The sequence below is a fragment of the Mastomys coucha genome, unplaced genomic scaffold (assembly GCF_008632895.1).
Source record: "Mastomys coucha isolate ucsf_1 unplaced genomic scaffold, UCSF_Mcou_1 pScaffold23, whole genome shotgun sequence".
Lineage (NCBI taxonomy): Eukaryota > Metazoa > Chordata > Mammalia > Rodentia > Muridae > Mastomys > Mastomys coucha.
The window spans coordinates 10,829,184-10,850,219 of record NW_022196906.1 but is presented as its reverse complement, the minus strand read 5'-3'; the positions used below and the strand labels follow the sequence as shown (position 1 = coordinate 10,850,219).

Genomic DNA, 21,036 nt, shown 5'->3' with positions numbered 1-21,036 from the left:
CCAGCTGCAAATGGTGTCCCAAACTGAACGCGCTCTTCTTATCTGCTTACAATTTCTCTTCCTGGGTGCTCGAGCTATGAGACTGGCTGACGGTCCTCCTTCGTCCCGACTCCGCGGCAGTCGGGGAGCCACCGGGGAGTCTGTCCGCGGGCAGCGGCGAGGCTTGACAGCGGCCAGGCCAACGCCGCGCACCAGCCGGGCTAACGGTGCTCGCCAGCCTCGCTACCAGCCGCGACTCCCTGACTGCTACTTTCTAAAAGTATCCTTAGAAACGTCTAGTTCCAACCCAACATTCTATCCAAGGGGACTTATACAGAGATCACTGTCTCTGTACCTTAACTTTAGGGAAGCAGAGGGTTCATTTTGCTATGGTAGATGGCAGATAGAATCAGAGCCATATCAGTGAGTTATAAGGTTATATTTTTCTACTGAGAACTGAGTTATTTTAACTTTTAAAAAGTTCTCTCTTTAAAGAAATATTTATTTTTTGTATGTGCATTTTTGCTTGAATGTATGTGTGTCATGTGTGAGCCTTGTACTTGAAGAGGTAAAAAAAGGGTCTTTAGATCCTTCAAGACTAGAGTTACAGAAGGTTATGAGTTGCTACATATGTTCAGATAACTGAAACAAATACTCTTAGCCACTGAGCAATTTCTCCATCTCTAGTCCCAGCAATTTTATTCAATATGAAGGATTCTTCCAATAAGAAGACATGGCAGTCTCAATGGAGGCAGAGCTTATTGTGTATATACCAGGCTTAGAACCCACAAGAAGTTACGTGGTAACTATAGCTATAGGCAGGGAAAGATATATATCATCAGGTCCCAAACTTAGGACATTATTTGCACATAATGGGAGTGACAGGATTAAACTCCGCTTATCATTATAGGCTCACAATCTCTGCTTATCAAGGAATTCTGTACTTTCTGTCACAGAACTTATCCCAGGTACAATAGTATGGGCTATGCCTAGTGGTATAAGAAAAAAGCTTCACCCCCAACAATTCAACTACAATCCTAGAACTTTGTGTTCCTGGGCACATTTGAACAAGGTTCATGCCTTACCCTGAGTGAAAGCCTGGATCAAGTTCATTTGCTTAAACCAATCTAAGCAGATTTACATAACCAAGCAAAAGATTGTTACCTCTCAAACCTCATGACTGTAAAATCCAGTATATCACTAAAACATTAAGAAGGATCGCTAGGGTGGGAACGATAAATTGGCCACAAGGCAATCAAATATATATATATTTTTCATTTTGTGATTAGTATTCATGGAACACTGATGACCTTGAACTTGCAAAAGTATATAAGACCTTGAAATGCCTACTTTCCTGCCTCTACCTCCCTGTTTTTGAGATTACAAACCTGTGTACCCATTATTGGCTTAATTCTTCTTTTAAATTTGAAGATACCATTATTTTTGTGCAAAAATTTTATAAATTATAGCTAAGAAAAATTATAAAGGGTGTCATATTACATTACACAAACAATTTTCTTAAATTTTTGCTCAGGACATTGGGAGGATGAGCACTCACATTTTATCACTTTGCTATTATGTGGTAGTACTTACTGACATGAATATTCATGGATACATTGCCATGAGAATTCATGTAGCCCAAAGTAAACAATGTAATAAAGAAATTTCAATTAATATCAATTTCATTCACTTCCAATCTTAATATTGTAATTGTTGTAATAGTAGCTTTATATTCAATTTCAATGGTGAGTCATTAATCAAGGCTCATGATGTTCTAGACAAATTGCAAATTAGGTTTGCTCAAAATTCAGACAATAAAAAATATGATAAAAGCACCCTTGTTTGAGCACATTATCATCGATTACAATGAAGCAAAGAAAGCAATGAATTAGGACATCTAAAGATTCAGCTCACAATTTTAGCCACAGGGAATAAATAAGGACTAGATTTACCAATACGAAATAACTAAAAACATGAACCATTAAGAAATGTTTTGAGCTGTCATACTAGGTTGCTATTTCCATATCATCTTGAAAGTTACCCATTTCATCTGTTAATGGAAGCCAAGCAGGTTGGGAACTAGTAAGAACTTATTGAGAGATATCAAATGATATGTTGGGAGAAAAGAAAGAAGCATAGTTAAACAACTTGTTCCTATGATGCTTGCGAAGCTAGAGAGAAGACATGAAAAAGGCAACTCTATAGCCTTTCATAGGCAATTGTGAATTGTGTAGCTTTCTGAGCTTCCCAAGTCTTGCAAGTCTGCAAGTTTTTCAACTTCTTGGGACCTAGCTCTTTCCTCTATATGAACAGGCAGGTTACTACTTCTATATTTGGTGATAATATCTCCACCTAGGTTGAATCTTCCTAACAATACTTTCGAAGTCATTTTAGAAAGAACAGTAGAATATTTTCAGTAACTTAACTGAAACCAAGCATAAAGATATTCACAAAAATTAATTTTAAATTTTACATTTCAAAGCACAAGACTAAGTTCAGATCCCTGGATCCCACGCGAATCTCTAAAAACTCCAGAATCGTATCTCATACTTGAATTATCAGGCTGAGATGGGAAAAGGTCTTGCAGTATATTGTCCAGTCAGTTTCTCTAGACAACTGTGAAGTTCTAGATGCAATGAAAGATTGTCTCAGAAAGAAAGGTGGAGAAGTAATTGAGGAAGATATCTAATGTCAGTATCTGTCCTATACACACACACATGATAAAGTACACATGTAAATGACACACATGCACACACACACACACACACACACACACACACAGAGAGAGAGAGAGAGAGAAAGAGAGAGAGAGAGAGAGAGAGAGAGAGAATTGGTCTTTAATAAAGGTACCTAGATGAATTGAATGAGGAAAGCCAGAGACTTTTATCAAACAGTGTGAAAAATACATTAATAATCTTCTGATTGGTACAAATTATTATCACAGGCATGTACAAAAATTAACAAGAAACAAATAATAGACTTATAACTAATGACAAAATTATATGAGTAAGGGGTACATGAGCATCTTTACTTTGGAAAGATTTCTTAAATGAAAACAGTAGCACAATGTACAAAAGCAAAATTAAATTGAAGTATGTAAAAAAATTGTCTTTCAAAAAACATTGAAGTAAAAATGGAAAAATAAAGCAATGCCTGTGTTCCCAGATTCAAATGAAGGACTCAAATGTTTATCAACAGATGATTGGTAAATAAAAAATGCAGACTACCCAACTAATAGAATATTAGTCCATAACATTAATAAACAGATTATTGATACATTGAGCCATATAGCTTCATAGTTATTCTGAAAATTATGTTAGCTAAGAGAAATAAGAAATAAAAAGTTAACATATTACCTCACTTACTAATGCTGGAATTCAGAAAGATGGTAGGTCCTTGACTGTGGATGGGTTGAAAGAGTAAGAGATCTGTAATACAGACCCAATGGTTTGCTGCAATTGAGTAATACTTTCCTCACCTTCAATTTTGTAATCAACTCCTAGTTTGTGTATATGCATACCTTTTTAAAACTGAAAATTGATTCTTCTCATCCCAACCAGATTCTCCTCATTCCATACCTCACAACTCTCTTCACACAGACTGCCTCTCTCCCCCAGATCCATGTCTCCTCTGTTTCCCTTCAAAAATGAGCAGGCCACCAAAAGACAACACCCAATGTGATCAAGACAAGATGTAATAAGAGAAGGCAATGCCTTCAAATAGAGGCAAAACAGCCAATCCACTAGAAGGCAAAGAAAAGTCATAACTTTTGAAAATTAAATTTATTCAGATTGTTACACATCAATTTTGCTTCAAAAATGGTTGTAAGAGGTAAAACATCTAAGACGCTGATCTAACTCTAAAATCAATATTCTCTCTGTCTTACATTTGTTTCCTTGACTCTTTGTTACTTTAAGTTTGTTTCCCCTGCTTATTCAGAGCATTTCTGGATGTATTTCTACTTTCTAGTGTCTTTTTCAATCTTCTTCCTTACAGACTTGAGCTTTTCTCTGTAGATGTTTTTCACCTTTATAGTTAGAGTTTTTACAAGATATTTTATTATTTTTGATGCTTTTGTAGATGGCTATGGATCCATGATCTCCTCCTCAGTTTGTTTGTTGTTAATGTAGCTAAAGTTCACTTATTTTTTTCTAAGTTGATTTTGTATTTTGCCACATTGCTGAAATTACTGCTGGTTTCTAGAAGTTTTCTGGTAAAACTTTGAGGAACTCTTTTGTAAAAATAAACCATTTGGAAATAGGGACGATTTGACTTCTTCTTCTATTTTTATGCTTTTTATTTACTTGTCTTGCCCCCCCCCTTTTTTTTTTCTGTCTAGACATCCAGCACTGTATTGGAAAGCAGTAGGGATAGTGGGCACTTCTGACTTGCTTCTGATTTTAATCGGATTGCTTCAAGGTTTTCTTCATTTAGGCTAATATTGGCTGTAGTTTTGTCATACACAGCCTGTATTCAATCAAAGAAATAAAGGCTACCAACAGAGTTGGGAATGGGAGGACTTGGAGAAAGGGAACCTGAGAAGGGCTACAGGAAGGAAATAGATGGGGGAAACTGATGCAACTTCATTTCAATTAAAGATATATTTCAAAAGTTTAAAAAATCTCTGAATTGGGATATTCTAGTTATCTGTCTGAATTTCAGTTTCTCATCTGTTAAGAGAGAGACGTTAGACTTGAATTCTGAAATCCTTTTGATTTTGAAGGTCCTGTTTTTCCATTTCGGATATATTATGCATCCTGCATATTTAGCTTAACTTGGCTTAGTGAGTTGTGTTATTCAGTGAAGGAATACTAGAAGGAAAATGAATACAAGTCTTAGCTGAATGGTTCTGCCCTCATCTATGCAATTTGCAACTCTATTATAAGAGTTCATCTTCAAGCTTAGATGTCCTAGAATGAGGAAGATAAGGATGGGTGTTGCACAGCTGTCAAAAGCATGAATGTGAAGTAAAAAACATTTCTCTACATGTCTATTATCTGAGGAAACATTGCTGACTATAGTACAGTAACTCAAGTATGCTGACACAGAGACTAAATGAGGCAGTCCTATAACCTCTCTACCAATCCTTATGTGGTTCTGGGAAAGTGTCACCTGAGAGTGACAGGGATGTCAGCAATGTAAGTCTGAAATCATTTGGAAAACTCTCAAAACTGTTAACACTGAAGTGAGTATTTCATATAAACTTTTGGTATAAGGCAAAGAACTTATAAAAACAGTGTGAAAGCGAGGAATGCAATTTGCAGGTGATATTTCTTTGATCTGATGGGAGATCAAGCACCAGTAGCTAACAGAGATTGTTTGCTTCAAAAGAAAGTATGACAAGGAAACTGTCTTTAGATGATTCTCAAGAAACAGTTAAAGAATGTATTTAAATCTCAGAAAAAAAAATCAGGATTTGCAGGAATGAGAATATAGGATAGATTCTTATTTCCAGACAGTAAACCATATATAGAGAAGACTCCAAGCAGCAGAGGATGATTCACATGTGATTGCATTAAAGGAAGATAACCTAAAAGTGAGGATAAAGAGAGTATCTTTTTTTATATTATCATTAATACCATTACAAATACTCTTACTTCAAAAGCTAACATTTAAATGAATGATATTCTTTGAACTTACAGCCATGCACACTGTGCCAAATACAGGTGCTTGGCTAAAGTGAGGGATGATGATACACACTATTTCAGAAGCCCACAGTCAGTGACCATATGTTCTCAGCTGAGAGTCTTCCACAACAGGTTTATGACATCTAGACCTACCTACATTAAATGTTTTGACTATCCTTAGTTAACATGTTTTAAAGCACATTCCTTAGAACAATCATTTTGTGCATAGTTATTGTGAAATGTGAATCTGTAATCTAACTAGTCATTACTTATTAGCACAGAAGAGAGAGTAGGAATAGTGATAACTGGAGGACAGGGAGGAGTGTTGTGGAGTGCTGTCTTCAGGACATGGCATGGTGACTGCATTCATGAACTCAGAGCAGCTATGGTTATATGCAAAGCCTATACAAGACTGGCTCTGCCAACATTTTATCATGGGTAGAGGAGGAGCTGATGAGGTCTTAGCCCTCCTTTAGGACGTATTAGCACTTAATTGTTCCTGGGGAGGCAGTGCCATTCCCCAGTACCCCCAAGAGGTGCAGCCAATGGTAAGTTACTCATATTCCAGTAAATCACCCCTTACCCATACTCATAGAAACAAACCTAGTTCAACTCAGTAGTTCATGAAAATGGAAGAAAAGACATAAAAATAAGAAGAGAATTTTGGGGGAAAGGAAAGGATGGAGGTAAGAGAAGGTACTGGATGAATATGATCAAAATACATTACATACACCTTTGAAATGGATAAGGAATATTTTTAATTAAAAGACAAATTTTAAATTAAAATTTTTGAGTGTAGGACTTTTCAGGGAGTGTTAATCATCAGTAGAAACAGTGAGTGTTCAAGGGATTATCTGACTATAGAAAGTCTTTGTTTTTCCTGTTAGGCACTGTGCACAATTGCCCTTCTATAGGAAACACATAGAATTCAATACTCTACTAAAATGACTCCAGTGTCACTGGAAACACTAAACAGATGTTAATAGATTTTCTTCCCTTCCTCTGTGTGTACATCATTCCCCTGTGGAATGAAAAGAGGCGAGGAGGGATGATAGCACGCCTTAAATGTTTACTTCTGGTCAGTTATACTTTCCTGCCATGTGGACGGCAATAATCGATACATTTGTTTCTCCATTACGCCATGTTAATAGCTCAATTACAGCACTTCATTCTAGCAAAGAAGCTGCCTTTTGTTGTCCCCAGTACAGAATAATAGAGCCCTGGTTCAGTGGGAAGGAAGCCAAGCCTAGCTAGCTTCTGGCCGGATGCCTGGCACTCCAGTGGAACATGATACAGGATTGGGGAGCCATAAAGTGAGTCCTGAGCAAAGTGTTGAAGCACTGCTCACCTTCTAGCATCCCCCACCCCCATTCTAGCCTGTCACTTATCCAGCTTCAAGTTAAGCTCCATTGTTCTTACCTGCTCCCTGGGCTCCTCCCTCTTAATGTCTTCAATCTTCTCCACATCCTCTTGTTGTTCTTTCCTCCCACATTTCCTCTGGCAGGGTTCCTGTGTGCCTACTCACTCTCTTGGGTGTGCATGAAATTTCCCACTGTCTTTTATTTCCTAATAAAATGGAAGCTCTTTCTTAAGAAATTCACAGCATGTCTTTCATTCAAATTTTGATGTGGTTTTCATTCTTCATTAGGTCTTATAATTTTATCACGAGAGTATATCACCTATCTAACTACAGAGAATATGGAAGTGGGTTATATAATTTCTTTGCATCTGACCTTTTGTATACACAATATTCTCTTTTAGAAATAAGATAATTTACATGAAACAGTAATCCACAAACATAATGGGTGGCTTAATCCTAATCAAATGTACAGGACCACATAGTCCTGGTACCTGAAAGCCCCAGAAAGAACCTGTGTGCAACAAATGTGTTAATAATCAGCCTAAACGTTTGAATTTATGGCAGGCTAGGCATAAGTGATATTCCATGTGAATGTGATATTTTATCTACACACCACTCATAACAGGCTTCTAGACATTAGTTGGCCCTGAGAACTCTTCATCATTCTCTCAGAGCCAAGTACATAAACCTTGACTTTGCCTTTCCTAGGAAAAGCCTTGAGCCCTGGTTTTCCATTTTATGCTGAGCATACAACCTCTGTATCTTCTGAAACAGCATCTTCCTAAACATCCAAATGCACCCACCACAACTTCTCTTCTTCCCTCTATGTTAAGAATGGAAGAATTGCCCATCAGTGGTGGCTCACGCCTTTAATCCCAGCACTTGGGGGGCAGAGGCAGGCAGATTTCTGAGTTCAAGGACAGCTTGGTCTACGGAGTGAGTTCCAGGACAGCCAGAGCAAGAATTATATTCTACTGCCATCACCTCACCAGAAAACCTTTCAAGACCAGGAATACCTTCTAGACAACTAAGTGTCTTGTTGACTTTTGAAAGAGACATTTGGTTACTAATTTCTCTGTCCTCTTTAAGTCTTGTTGACAGAGCTTCCCCAACAATATCCCCTATGGTTTTATTGCTGTCCTTAGGAATCAGCTATGGGATACTTTCTCTTTATTATCTTCACTTGTCCCAGAAGTTAACTCATCTGAGCCTACAGTTTCATATTTGATAGGTGTTAGTGAATCCTCAATTTATATCCTAGCCCAACCTTTTCTCCAAAATACAGACCTCCACCTTCCTATTGATAATTCTCATTTGTCTAATTAACAGACTCCTCATTCTAAAGCACCTTGGGTATTCTGCCCTTACCATAAGTGATTTATTTAGTTATAATCCTCATAGAAATAAACTCCTCTGCTTTAAGTATTTGAACCTACAAATATTGACTATTTAAAATACCAATTATCTGATAGTTACGAAAATATGGGTGATTTTCACACAGGGTTTATACCTCATCCCTCTACTTCCTGTACTGTCTCTCACCCACAGGAAAGGTAGTCACTGCTCCCAACTTCTCCGTACAGAATAGCTTTGTCTCTTGTGAACCTTGTACAAACAAAATGGTAAGCTATGCTGTTTTCAGAGTGTTAGCATTTTGACTCAATCTAGTAGTTTTGAGATTCTCTTTCCTGTCGATATGACTAGTTCCCTATTCCCTGCTGAGCGCAGGCTATTGAAAACCAAAAGAAACAAAAGAAAACAAGCAGTCAAAGTCATGCTACTGTTTTAAAAAGACTGTTTCCAGTTTGTAATTACTCAGAAGAAAGTATGTGAACTTCCCTGTACAAGATGGCTACAGAAATATGTCTATCTTTCTCTTTGTAGCAAAACCACAGTAAAACAATACAAAAAGACCTACTGGCCTGACCTGATCTCTAGCTAAACATTTATTTAATCGTACACTGTGAGGCTAAAGGGTTTTCCAAACTGGTTCAGTCTATCCTCATGAGACATGTGTCTGTCTTTTTTCCTCGTCTTTAGCAGTGAGTGCTGTCTGTTATTAGTATTTTAGCTTTCTGATTGTGAAAATGCATTTCACAATGATCGTTAGCTCACATCGTCCTATTTACTCATGATAACAAACTCATGCTTAGGAGTGATCCCTGCCTCAGTTGATGTGGGATGCCTTTCTCTCCCCCATGTTGATGTGATTGTTTATGATTTGATTCCTATTAGGCTTTTAGAAATTTATGTTTTCATTGTGAGTGCTTTGAAAGTGTCCCACAATTGTTCCTTTCACCCAACACAACTGCTCTGATTACTTCCTTTACCTTTTTGGATTTTTCTTTTTCATTTGTGTGAATGTGTCTATGAGTATGAGGGGTGTGCATGTCCACATATGTATGCTTTGTATATCTGTGGCATTCTTAAGTATATATGGGGCAAGATTCCAAGGAACATGCTTATTAGTCTTCTGCCTTATTCACTGAGTCAGGGCCTCTAAAAACCAGAGCTCACAGATATAGCTCCTGTCTGTAGCCTGCTCACTCTGAGGAGTCTGAGGAGTTCCTTTCTTTGCTTTTAAGGCTTAAATTATAAAGAGATATCCATGCCTATGTGCCATTTAATGTGGGTGCTGGTATTAGAACTTCATTTTTTCCAGGCAGTGGTGGCATACGCCTTTAATCCCAGCACTTGGGAGGCAGAGGCAGGTGGATTTCTGAGTTTGAGGCCAGCCTGATCTACAGAGTGAAGTCCAGGACAGCCAGGGCTATACAGAGAAACCATGTCTCAAAAAACTAAAAACAAAAAAAGAAATTAAAAAAAAAGTTCTTCAGGTTTGTATGGCAGGTGCTTTAATCCTTGCATTATCCCAGCCCTATTTATTTTCTTAATGATTGACTTTGATGGGTGAATATTCACAATTAGTATGCTTCCTGATCACTAAGCTTACCGCATAGTGTTCTGTGGGGAAAACTACATGAATTCAGGGAGATACCATGTTCATGAGTTGCAATATAATTTCTCACATAATGCCACAGCCTCAAAGAATCCCAGTACAAGATTAAAATACTATTGTGAAGGAATTGGTAGATTCATTTCACTTTTTAGAATACAATTTCATATAAGTATGAATGCAACATCAAAGAAGAAAAGTTAATTTGTTCATACTTATGTAACATTGGCTGAATATACCCTACAAAATAATTTCAAGCAAACAGCATAGTATTTTTATGAGACTAAGAAATACATCACCAAAAAGAACAGATAATTTGCAGTTAGAATCATCTGGATATGGGCAATTGATTACATTATGGTTCCCAGATAACTAAGTGAGGCAAGAACAAATTCTAATCCCTGGAACAACTGTATAGACATCTCCTTCCTCATATTGAAATTTCTCACATATGGCCTCTGCTTTTTTCTTAACTGATTAACTCAGAATTCATTTCCCACCTTCTATGCATTAATTATCCCTAACCTCAAACAATCATACAAAAGCAGAAAAGTCTGATGGTGACCTAACAAACAAAAATCAGAAATCATGCTAAAAAGAAACCATGGACAGTGACTCTGAGCACCTTTGAGCTCCAAATTGCTCTAACCCACACATCTCAGGCTTGTCACAGTGGACCCCAGGCCAAGAATCTGAGGAAGGAGTCAGGTGGCTAGTTTGTTTTTAAAGAGAACCTGCTTTGAAGTTTTTGAGTTAGATTTCACATTCCTCTTGTCTAATAAGCAATGGGTAAATAACTATTTCAAATATTCTCTGATTTTCAAAATCACTGGGAGCCAGGAAATCTAAGAACATATGAGCTCCTAAAGCCTTTAATAAATGACCTGCATATGGCCTTCCACAAGAGGTATTTACCTAGTAGAATAATTTTAAGTACAGGTGTCTCAACTATGCACTGTCTAGATAGAATTAAATCATACCTGTGAGCTGAGGTATTGAGCTGTATATAGCCCATTACTATCATCAGTCTTGGAACTGACCGACAGTCCTTATTAAATACACATCTTCTTCAGGGTCTATGAAGCCCTTAAAAGGCCTCCAACCTTTACTCAACACGATTCTTATTCTTCTTCGGTCTAAAACATAACATTGTTCTGTTCGTATGTTGTACCTGACTAAAAAGTATTTTGTTGAGGAGACTGAAAGTCTGGACAGAAATGACTCTTACCTTCTGGTTGCCCTCACAGCAGTGTCTCTGTGTAATTGTTATATCCTACTCATACTCTATCAATCATGCTGCTAAGTGCCTTCAAGTCAAAATTTCATTTGTAAAATTCCCCTAGTCTTTGAACTCTGTGTCTTCCAAGTGCTGTGCTTCCTGCTTCACAGGAAATTACTCATTCTAGGCAACTACCTGCTGACATGAAATTATGCTAATTTTGTTCATATGTAAAAATATTCAGAAGAAAGTGATTTTTCCCAGAGCTCTACTGTATTGGACCAAGCAGAGCTAGATTTCATCTAACTCATGTAAGACTCTTAAGCCAATTCCTTCAGGCACTTATCTGAACTCTCTTTAGATTTTCAAGCTCCAAGATATATATCCTCAATGCCTAGTATGGATTCAACAAGTTTTCCTTGAAGCCCACGTATAGCATATAGTCTCTAGTTTTCAGCACGTCTAGTAATTTGAGAAGGTGTACTTAATGGTCTTTATGGCTCTCTGCTCTAATTCTTCTCTTTCTTCTTTCCTCTAGTCCATGAGCGGAGAGGTTTGTGTCTACTGTAAATGCCTTTGGCACCCACGTGATGTTCTTGCCACATGTCCAAAAATTATATGGTCACCAGTCATGGACCAGAATCTCTCAAATGGTAAGTATGAATGTATCTCAGTTTTTTGTAAGTTGGATTATGTCATACATTTGTCACAGAGACAGAAGGCTAAGTAACACAGGTGTGTATGCACAACAATTATCTCAGATCAGTTATGTATTTGATAAATTGTGCTCTTATTGTGAAATAATGAGGATAACAAACACTATAAGAAGTTTAATTTTCTATAAATAATCTCCAATTAAGGAAGCCACCTCCATGAGAAACAATATCCTCAGGGATGGCACTTATCTCAATTATTTTAAAATTCTGTTTAGTTTAAATCAAACACACAGAAAAAGTTATACACATCCACGGAATCTCATAAGGCATTTTGATACATATTACTATGCAATATTTAAATCAAGCAGAGCATATCTGTTTTATAAAAGCAAAAACCTGACAGACAGTACCTACTCATTCTTTGAAATGTGGTCACAGTGTGCACCATCTAAAAGCTGTGCTTAGTGTGGAAATGCCCATGTGAACTTAACACACAAGCGAAAACTTTTAGCAAAGAAAAGTTTTAGGCAGGTCCTGCATCAAATTACCCCATTTTATGTGTTGCCGTGGAAACGATCACATGTCTAGAAGTGGAAAACCATGCTTCAGTTTAAGGTAAAGAACAATCCACTGCATAAAAGGGAAGAACAGCTGGGAGCTGAGGTGGCGGGAACTGACATGTCAGACAGTAGCCAGACAGTGAGGCAGGCACTGTCTGGAAAGAAAGAATGTGGGGGAGGGGACAGGAAAACAACTGAACATTGTCACCAGTATCTATGCAGCTTTCCAGCTGCCAGCTCTCATCACACCGAGGAAACACAGAGAATTCCTTCATGAAACTTAACTCACTAGGAGGATGAGAAATTCAAAATAAAATGATTGAATGTGATTGCTGAAAGCATTGTTATTTGAAACTGTTTGAGATAAAACGTACCAGTAGGGCACCAGTTCCTAGTGTTTCTAGTTGCTCTTCCTTCACTATGGCTGATTTGAATACAAGAGCTGAGGGCCTTTCTTCTCTCTTCTGAGTCACTGGCCTTCTTGATGTGTGACTTTTGTTGAAATGGTCAAGAATATCTTCACAGGTGGCCTTTCCTTTTGTGCTGATCTACAAGTAGTAGCAGGCAATACCAAAGTCTGAGATGGACTTGGGGTGCTTCCTTTGATGGAATTACGTAGGATTCAGGATTGAGGGCATTGCCTATTTCATTTGCTTTCTCTGAGCATCCTTACATCTGACAGGTGAATATGAGGTAACCTTTGCTAAATGGGCTATTAGGGGAAATATTTTATTAGTCATATTAATTAAGAGATTCCATATTTGTGATTTGTGGGGATGCATAAGCCCTTCTATTATAATAAATGTTTTAATAATTCCTAACATGTGACAAGAGATACAATAGGTTTAATCTGATATTCCCTTCTCTGTTAGACCAGAGAAGCCTCTTAGCACCTACTGAGACCACAAGGTGATGGTATAATTGGAAAATGTAAGACCAACCATTTTCATTGTTATTGAAATCAGCACTAACTACAGAGAGCAACTTCTGACTCGCATAAAAATATGGGCAATGACTGAGTATGCCAGAAGAAACATGTCTATAAGAAACCATGCTTCATGATCTCTGTCTCAGTTCTGCCTCCAGATTCCTTCCTGGCTTCATTCCACCTGGTTTGAGGTGTAGGGATTATATTAGTAAGTAGATCCCCTCTTGGACTTGAGGATGTGAATGATATGCAAAACAGGTTTTTTTGTTTTGTTTGTTTGTTTGTTTGTTTTTCCCATAGACAGCATCTGGACATTGTAGTTTAAAAGTATATCAACATCAAATGTTCTACAATCCCATTGTTTAAAAAACAACTCTAGGAGTTGGGGAGACAGATTAGTAGTTAAAAGCACTTGCTACTTTCTACTCTTTCAAAGAGCCTGAGTTTCATTCCCAACATCCACCTAAAGCAGGCACAATAACTGTAACTCCAGTTCCAGAAGACCCAGGTCCTCCTGGATTGTCTCTATCCATACAAAGGAAACCAAAGCAACTCTACCACTAACTGTGACTTCAGATATATTCCACAGTCTCAGTTCGTAATCTTCTTTTTCTAAAAATAAAGATAATGTATGCATTCACCCAAAGAGTACCTTCTGTAATGTCAGTGTTCAATAAAAGTGAAAAGTGAAGTCCAGAAAAAATTAATCAGTGTTAGTTAGCCTCAGAAAACCCAGACTATTTCTCCAGAAAAGAGATGAAATCAAAAAGGAAAAGTTTCTTATGTTAAACATTAAGATTATATTCAGCCTTAGTGGTTTGAATTGTGGAAGAATCATATCTAACATTAATTAACACAATAGACATGACACTTTTTTTTCAAATTTTACCTTCCTTTGCTTCAGTGATCCCCATTCTGAAGTACAAACATAACTTTCCATGTGACTAGTTGAGGTGTCATTTGTCTCTTCATTGTCTCATGAAGAACATGAATCAATGAGAGTCGTAGGATCCACTACCAACTCACATCTCAGTTCCCTCTTATCCTTTCGCCACACAATTGTCTTGCTGTTTTTGAGAACACTTTAACCACTTTACATATCCTAAGTACCACCATATTTGCAGCAGTGCCTGAGCAGTGCTAACCCTCAGTTGCTGGCTTGCTTTGTTTTTCTTGATTGATTCATTTGACAGTTTCTCTAAGCTTTTTCCAAGCATCCTTTGGCCCTCGTTGAACCTTAGAGCCCTACTGAGTCCTCATTGTACTATGAGTGTCCTCTTCAGACCCTTCTTCTCCAATGCCACGTCCCAGGTCTGCACTGAAAGATTCTGGCTCCTGTTCTGCCTCTGAACTCTTTCGTTTCCTTCCTGAGATTCCAGCTACCTCTGGATTCCCAGCATATCTCCAGAAGGCCCTGCTGAAACATCTGTTTAAATTAAGGCATGAGGGAATAGGAGAGGTTTCTGGAAACTTTAACTTGACAAATGCCTCTGGGGCATAGACAAGAAGCTTCCCTCCAGCAAGGGCTTTTATTTTAGCAATAATGTGCACAGCAGAAGCTGAGGTTCAAGTGATGCTTGGTTTAAAATCCAGTATCTCAGTCTCCTAGCTGAAAACAGTCAGCAAAAGCTCTTTACCTTGGACAACCTGTTCCCATTTCTGTATGCATTTTTGCAAACTCTGGTTTTCAGCACAGGGTATTCATGTGGTGAGAGTATGTTAATAACTGTTCTATTTCTCTATAATTTATGTTATGAGCTTGTGAATTTTGAAAAAGCATAAAACACGCAGTGATGGAAACTGTACTTTTCTTTCAGAGAGTATAACTAAGGAGTTGACTTTGGTATTTACACATTTTTTTTTAATCTCCCTAGAGTACATGTTCATCAATTACAATTAAGATTAAGTCACTGTTTGCATTTCTGGTGGCCAAACCTTACTAAGCTTCCCTGGCACAAGCATTCTGGGCAAAAGGCAATGAGCATCTAAAGACTTCTGTGTTTGAGGCAGCTATGTAATAGATCTCTCTAAGGCAGCACACTCCTCTGTATCCATTCCATGAAGGTGGAATTTAGGTATGGTGGAGGAGGATGTGAGAATAAATTGTGCCTGGTAACAAAGGCTACCATCTCACTTGTGGAATATGCTGACAGTCAAGCAAATAAATCAATTGTTCACAATTTCTCTACTATGTAGTTTTATAACTAGGTCAAAGAAAAAGATCAGAGAGTTAATGTTCCCTTTTTTTACTTTTTAAGTAGGTATTATTAGGCTAAAAACCCTGCTCATCCCCTGCAAAAGTCGAAAAACTCAGTCTGTCCTCTTTCCTGCCCAACCTTACCCTCACAGAAAAATCTCCCTGACTGCTTGGAGAAAATTCCAGACTAATATGTCATCACTCCTGCTTCCTGTGTTCCCAGCAACCCACCCAGGAGTGCCCACCCAGGAGCTCGAATTTTGACCGTGAATGGGTTCCCAGCTCCTAGCTGACCTACCAGCATCCGTTGCCTATGCTCTATGAAACCCCTTTCTTTAGCCCCAGAAAAGTGACTTCACTGACCTTCATTTGTGAAATTGATGAACCCACCCGATAGTTCCTCCTAATAAATCTGCCTTTATACACTTTTAATCTGGTCTAAACTTGCCTACATCTCTATTAATGAAAGAGAAAAAGCCTATTAGATACATACATGTTTGTGTGTAGGTTTGCATACATAGATGCAGTGCCCATATAAGTCAAAAGAGGGTGTCAGGTTATGATGCGAATTGGTATTGGTACCTATCTGACTTAGGTACTAGCAACCAAACTCCTGCCCTCTGCAGAAGTGTTATGTGCAGTGAGCCACCTCTTCAGCCTCCAATAATGTCATCTTAATAAGAAATCATGCAGTCTGCACAGGTTTATCAAGCCCCTGAAGTGTGTATGAAGATATCTTTGCCCATTTCTGGCCATCCTAACCTTCTGGATGCAATAGGCATCCAATTTTAGATACTCATTTTATTATTCAATACCGTAGGTCACATGGGCAAATAGGACACTTTAGGAAGATAATACAGCAAAGGACAATGATCCTAGTATATGCAGACATCAGCATAATATTCAAGGTCCCTGTGTGTCCCCTCTTATATATAAATCTCAGTGAGTCAGTACTTAGTTTATTTCCAACTCTTGTATCCATTGGAGTCTGAGAGATGCTTCTCATGATGCTCGGGATGATACTCTTCATACCCATGGTCTTCTTATGTTTGTCTAATTCATGCAAGAGTCATCAGAGCAGTGTACATCCTTATAACAAAACACAGCAAGCAGTGGCAAAGGATCAAAAATTGGAAGCCAGCTTGAGTTACATACAGAGCAAATCACCAGATGAAAGGGGAGGGTGAGACAGAGATAAAGAGAGAGAAAGAGAGGTGGAGGGAGGGAAAGGCAGAACAACAGAAAAAGACAAGAGAGAAAAGATGAGATAAGGGTTAGAGACTGAGAACATGAAAAAGACAAGAGAGAAAAGATGAGATAAGAGTTAGAGACTGGGAACATGTAACAGCTGAGAAAACTTTTCCAGCAGAGTAAGAAGAGAGAGAGAGATGCTTCCTTTGTTTTCTTTTGTTTTTTGAGATAGAGTTTTCTGTAAAGCCCCACAATTTTGGAACTCATTACATAGACCAGGTTGGCTTAGACTTCAGACATCCACCTGTCTCTGTATCCTAAGAACTGGAATTAACAATGAGCACTACCATGCCCAGTTAAGAGATACTTCTTTTTTATTTTTATTTTTGTTATTAGATATTTTCTTTAGTTACATTTCAAATGTTAACCCCTTTTCTGGTTTCCCTTTCGAAAACCACCTATCCCATCCCCCCTCCCTCTGGTCACCAACCCACCCACTCACTCTTCCCTGTCCTGGCATTCCCCTACCCTGGGGCATGGAGCCTTCACAGGACCAAGGGACTCTCCTCCCATTAATGCTCAACAACAGGGACTAAACCACTAACCAAAGAGTACACATGGAGGGACCCATGGCTCCAGCTGCATATGTAAGAGATACAGTATTTCTGGATACTTAAAAGGAGCTTGTCACCTATAAATGCAAAGAATGGGTCAATGGTATTCTGTAGTTTGGTCCCTCCTAGTCTGTTCCTGACAGGCTAGAAATCTGAGTCATGAAAAAGAGCAAGTGGGTGTGTTTGTGTGTGTGTGTATTGCTGTGTGACAGTTTATTTGTGTGTCTATATCTCTGGGTCCCTCTGTCTGTGTCTCTCTGTGTATCTGTCTGTTATCTATGTGTTTGTTTCCCTGTGTCTCTGTGTGTCTCTGTGTCTGTCTGTCTGTCTGTCTCTCCCCCAACCCCTCTCTCTCTCTTTGTGTGTGGCTGTGTCTTTGTGTGTCTCTGTATCTATATCTGTGTGTGTCTGAGTCTCTGTGTCTCTCTTTCTTGCCGTGTGTGTGTGTGTGTGTGTGTGTGTGTGTGTGTGTGTGTGTACTATGTGAGTAAGTCAGGCTTTAAAATAGAGCAACAGAGGCTCCCCCTCCATCACAACTGAAGCTCTTTCTTGACTTTAGCTATGCCACTAGCTCTACTAATTTTCAAGATGATTTTCTATTTCACCCAGTGAAATATATTCCAATATATATTGATGCTTTGTGTGCTACTAATACAGAAAACTAGTGGTTGTTATTCAGAATGCCATGGCTGTATGATGTATTATGATTTCTTAAATTTTAAAAATGAAAAAAATAAATGTATGAATCATAGGCAGATGCCGACCTACATGCAAAATAAATGAATACATGTAGGTATGCATACGTACATGTAAACACATCTGTATGCACACACACACACATATACCATGTTCCATATAAATATTCCCTAAGATGTGTTTGTTGTGATCTGATTTCTTTTTATTAACCAGAATTCCTTGTATTATTTTGTTTATATAATACTTCTTGAGCTTTGAAGGAACTGTTTAAGCTATTTAGGAATCTCTCTGTCACAGAACACTCATCTCACTATGACACCAACACTGTGTTGCTCAAAGCAAAATCTAAGTCACAAAATAAGATTGCTAAATCTTATTCCCTTATTGGTTAGATTTAGTTACATGGAGTTAAGTATAACTCACAGGACTAAGATCATGGGCAGAGAGTTACATGATTAACATTTAGTTACCTGCCCAAATACCCAGGAAAGCTGTGGGATGCTATCATCTTGATAAGAACTGCACTGCTATTTAAAAATTAAATAAATTTTAAAAAGGCAAGGCTTGGGAAATATTCTTTGAATTAGCTTAAAAAATGTTCTTTGAATTAGCTTTCTAGATTTTTTTCTAGAAAAAAACCTTGGTATTCAAGAGCAAAATTTATGGAACAACATACTAAGTTTGATGTTCAAGCAAAAGAACATTGAAGGGTGACATCCAGTGTAGAAAAGGCAGACAGGACAGGGTGCAGTCCATGTCTGCAGGAATCTGATTACACCAAGCACATAACAAGGAAGACCAGAAAACTATAACCCAAACTCAAGGTTTTCCTTAAATTACCCATAGTTCCCAACTTCTTTGGTAGGGGAGAGGTCAAAGTTTAGAAATAGAAATTCAAAAACAAAAACAAGACTTTTTTTTTCTTGAATTACCCTTAGTTCTCATCTTCTTGAGTTTGAGTGTTGTTGTTGTTGTTGTTGTTGTAACAAATGCCTGACAAAAGTAACTCAAGGAAGAAAAGGTTGGTTTTGACTTGCAGTTGGAGAGTACAGCTTATCCTGATGGGGGGACATATCAGTAGGAACTTGAGGCAACTGCTTACTTTGTGTTCAAAGTTAGAAAGCAGATGGGAATGAACGGTGGTGTGGTGGTGCTCAGCTCACTTTCTCCTTTCATTCTCTACAGGGTCCTGTGAGTGATGCTGATGATGCCTACATGCAGAAAGGTCTTTCTTCCTCACAGAGACCCCTCTGCAAATATCTTGAGAAATATGACAGGAGATGTATTTGTTTTATCTTTCTAATTTAGTCAAATTGAACTCACTATAAATATGAGGAGGGACTTCAACCAAGAAAAATCGCCTTCTCTTTGTGAAAGGAAGACAAAGGGCATAGTTACATGCTCTCAGTCCTCTTGCCAATTTCTGTAGGTAGCTTTCTAAGACTACACATCAGCATTGTCTCTCTTTGCAATAGATGCCAAAAAACATCAAATGAAGTCTGAGAATAGTGATGCAGCTGTGACAAAGGGACATGAGGATTTTTTCCAACAGGACAACTCAGGGCCTGTCAGTCACTTCCACTGGGGTCTTTTGGAAGATTTCATTTCCACAAGCCTTTAGAGAACATTGCTGGGGAACATAAGTGCTCAGATGGCTGTGGAACCTGCATCCGAGCCTTTGAAGTCACTTCCAATGGGTTGTGTGTTCTTTTAAGAGAGGATATAAGGAGCCACACTTTAACACATTTACCAGAAGAAAATCAAATCAGAAAGCAACAGAGTTATCCCTAAGGCCCTGAGGAGAGGCAAAGGAGAGCGAATTATAGTAATATGGGAAAAAAGAATGGAACTTCAGGCTGCAGAAACACCCAATAAACCCCTATCACCATAAGTTCTATAAAGGGAGTATGCTCCCTTCCTTCCTTCCTTCCTTCATACCTGCCTTGGAAATAATGCAGATACATGAGTGAAGAGAAAGTTTAGAATGCACCCTTTGAAGTTCATGGGCCATTCCCCATTTACTGTGTTAAACACACATAAATTCTAACTGCAGAATTAGATGAAAAGATTGTAATAGGTACAATTCAGAGAGTTCTCTCAATTTGCTGGCGTGACATAATGGAAATAATCCCAGTAATATAGTAGGTAGAATCCTGGAAAGACAGATTTGCAAAGAAGCTAATCCTTAGGGGTGCTGAGGATGGTCTTAGATGACATTCAACACATATTAGTAATCTATGCTTACAGCAGATAAAATTTAAAAAAAGGCTCCAGAAACATTGCCAGTGAATGTTCACTTGTTTGTCAGAAGAGTCTCTAAATAGCTAGCCCAAGTGAAGTTAAGAATGATAACCTAATTGAGAAGTTCTTTACTAGAATATTGATACATTCACAGAACAAGTAAGTTCTCTGTTTTCTTAGTTGTGTTAGTTTCCTGTCACCTAGCACTCTATCTGCATTTCCAAAAAGATAGATAATAGTATAATAATCAGTCTTTATTTTTCAAGCCTTTTTCATTAGTTTCCAAGTATATGTTTATAATGCATTATTTCAATAAACAGTTAGGAACAGAATGCACCAACTTATCTGGAAACTCAACATGCCAGTGAAAACCGACTTGGTTAAGAAAAACTAAATACTCATAACCAAATAGGAGTATGTAGTTAAGCTAAATATTTTTCAACAAGAATAACAATCCAAAGGATAATGCTTTAAATCACAAGAAGAAAGACTGTGTCATCATCATCATAGTTAGGAATTTTATTACCAAGTCTGATCTTCAGAAGGGCCCAAGAAAATAATGATGCCAATTGAGATTCATTGCTAAAGAGAGTTCCCCTCTGACTACTGAAAAAAAAAAATCACTTTGGAAGAGTATATCTCAACATAGGATCAGGAAACAGGAAATCAAGGTTGTCCTTTGATCAAAGGCTCCAATATCTATCTCCTCAGAAGATTCCCTTCTGATTTAGAAGATGTCCCTAAGGCCATAACCTTTAGTTTCCTGAAAAAGAAGCCTCACCAATCCAGAAATTAGAGAAAGTGTACATTTT

General features: G+C 38.0%; 1 long non-coding RNA gene across 1 annotated transcript in view; it reads left to right on the top strand.

Annotated features, from left to right (window-relative positions):
* LOC116073013 overlaps positions 1 to 19,324 on the top strand; it is a 22,795-nt gene extending 3,471 nt beyond the window's left edge. The window contains exons 3-4 of the long non-coding RNA XR_004111635.1: positions 11,680 to 11,794; positions 19,169 to 19,324. This is a non-coding gene — a long non-coding RNA (uncharacterized LOC116073013). The remainder of the gene's footprint in view (positions 1 to 11,679; positions 11,795 to 19,168) is intronic.
* Positions 19,325 to 21,036: the final 1,712 nt, after the last annotated feature.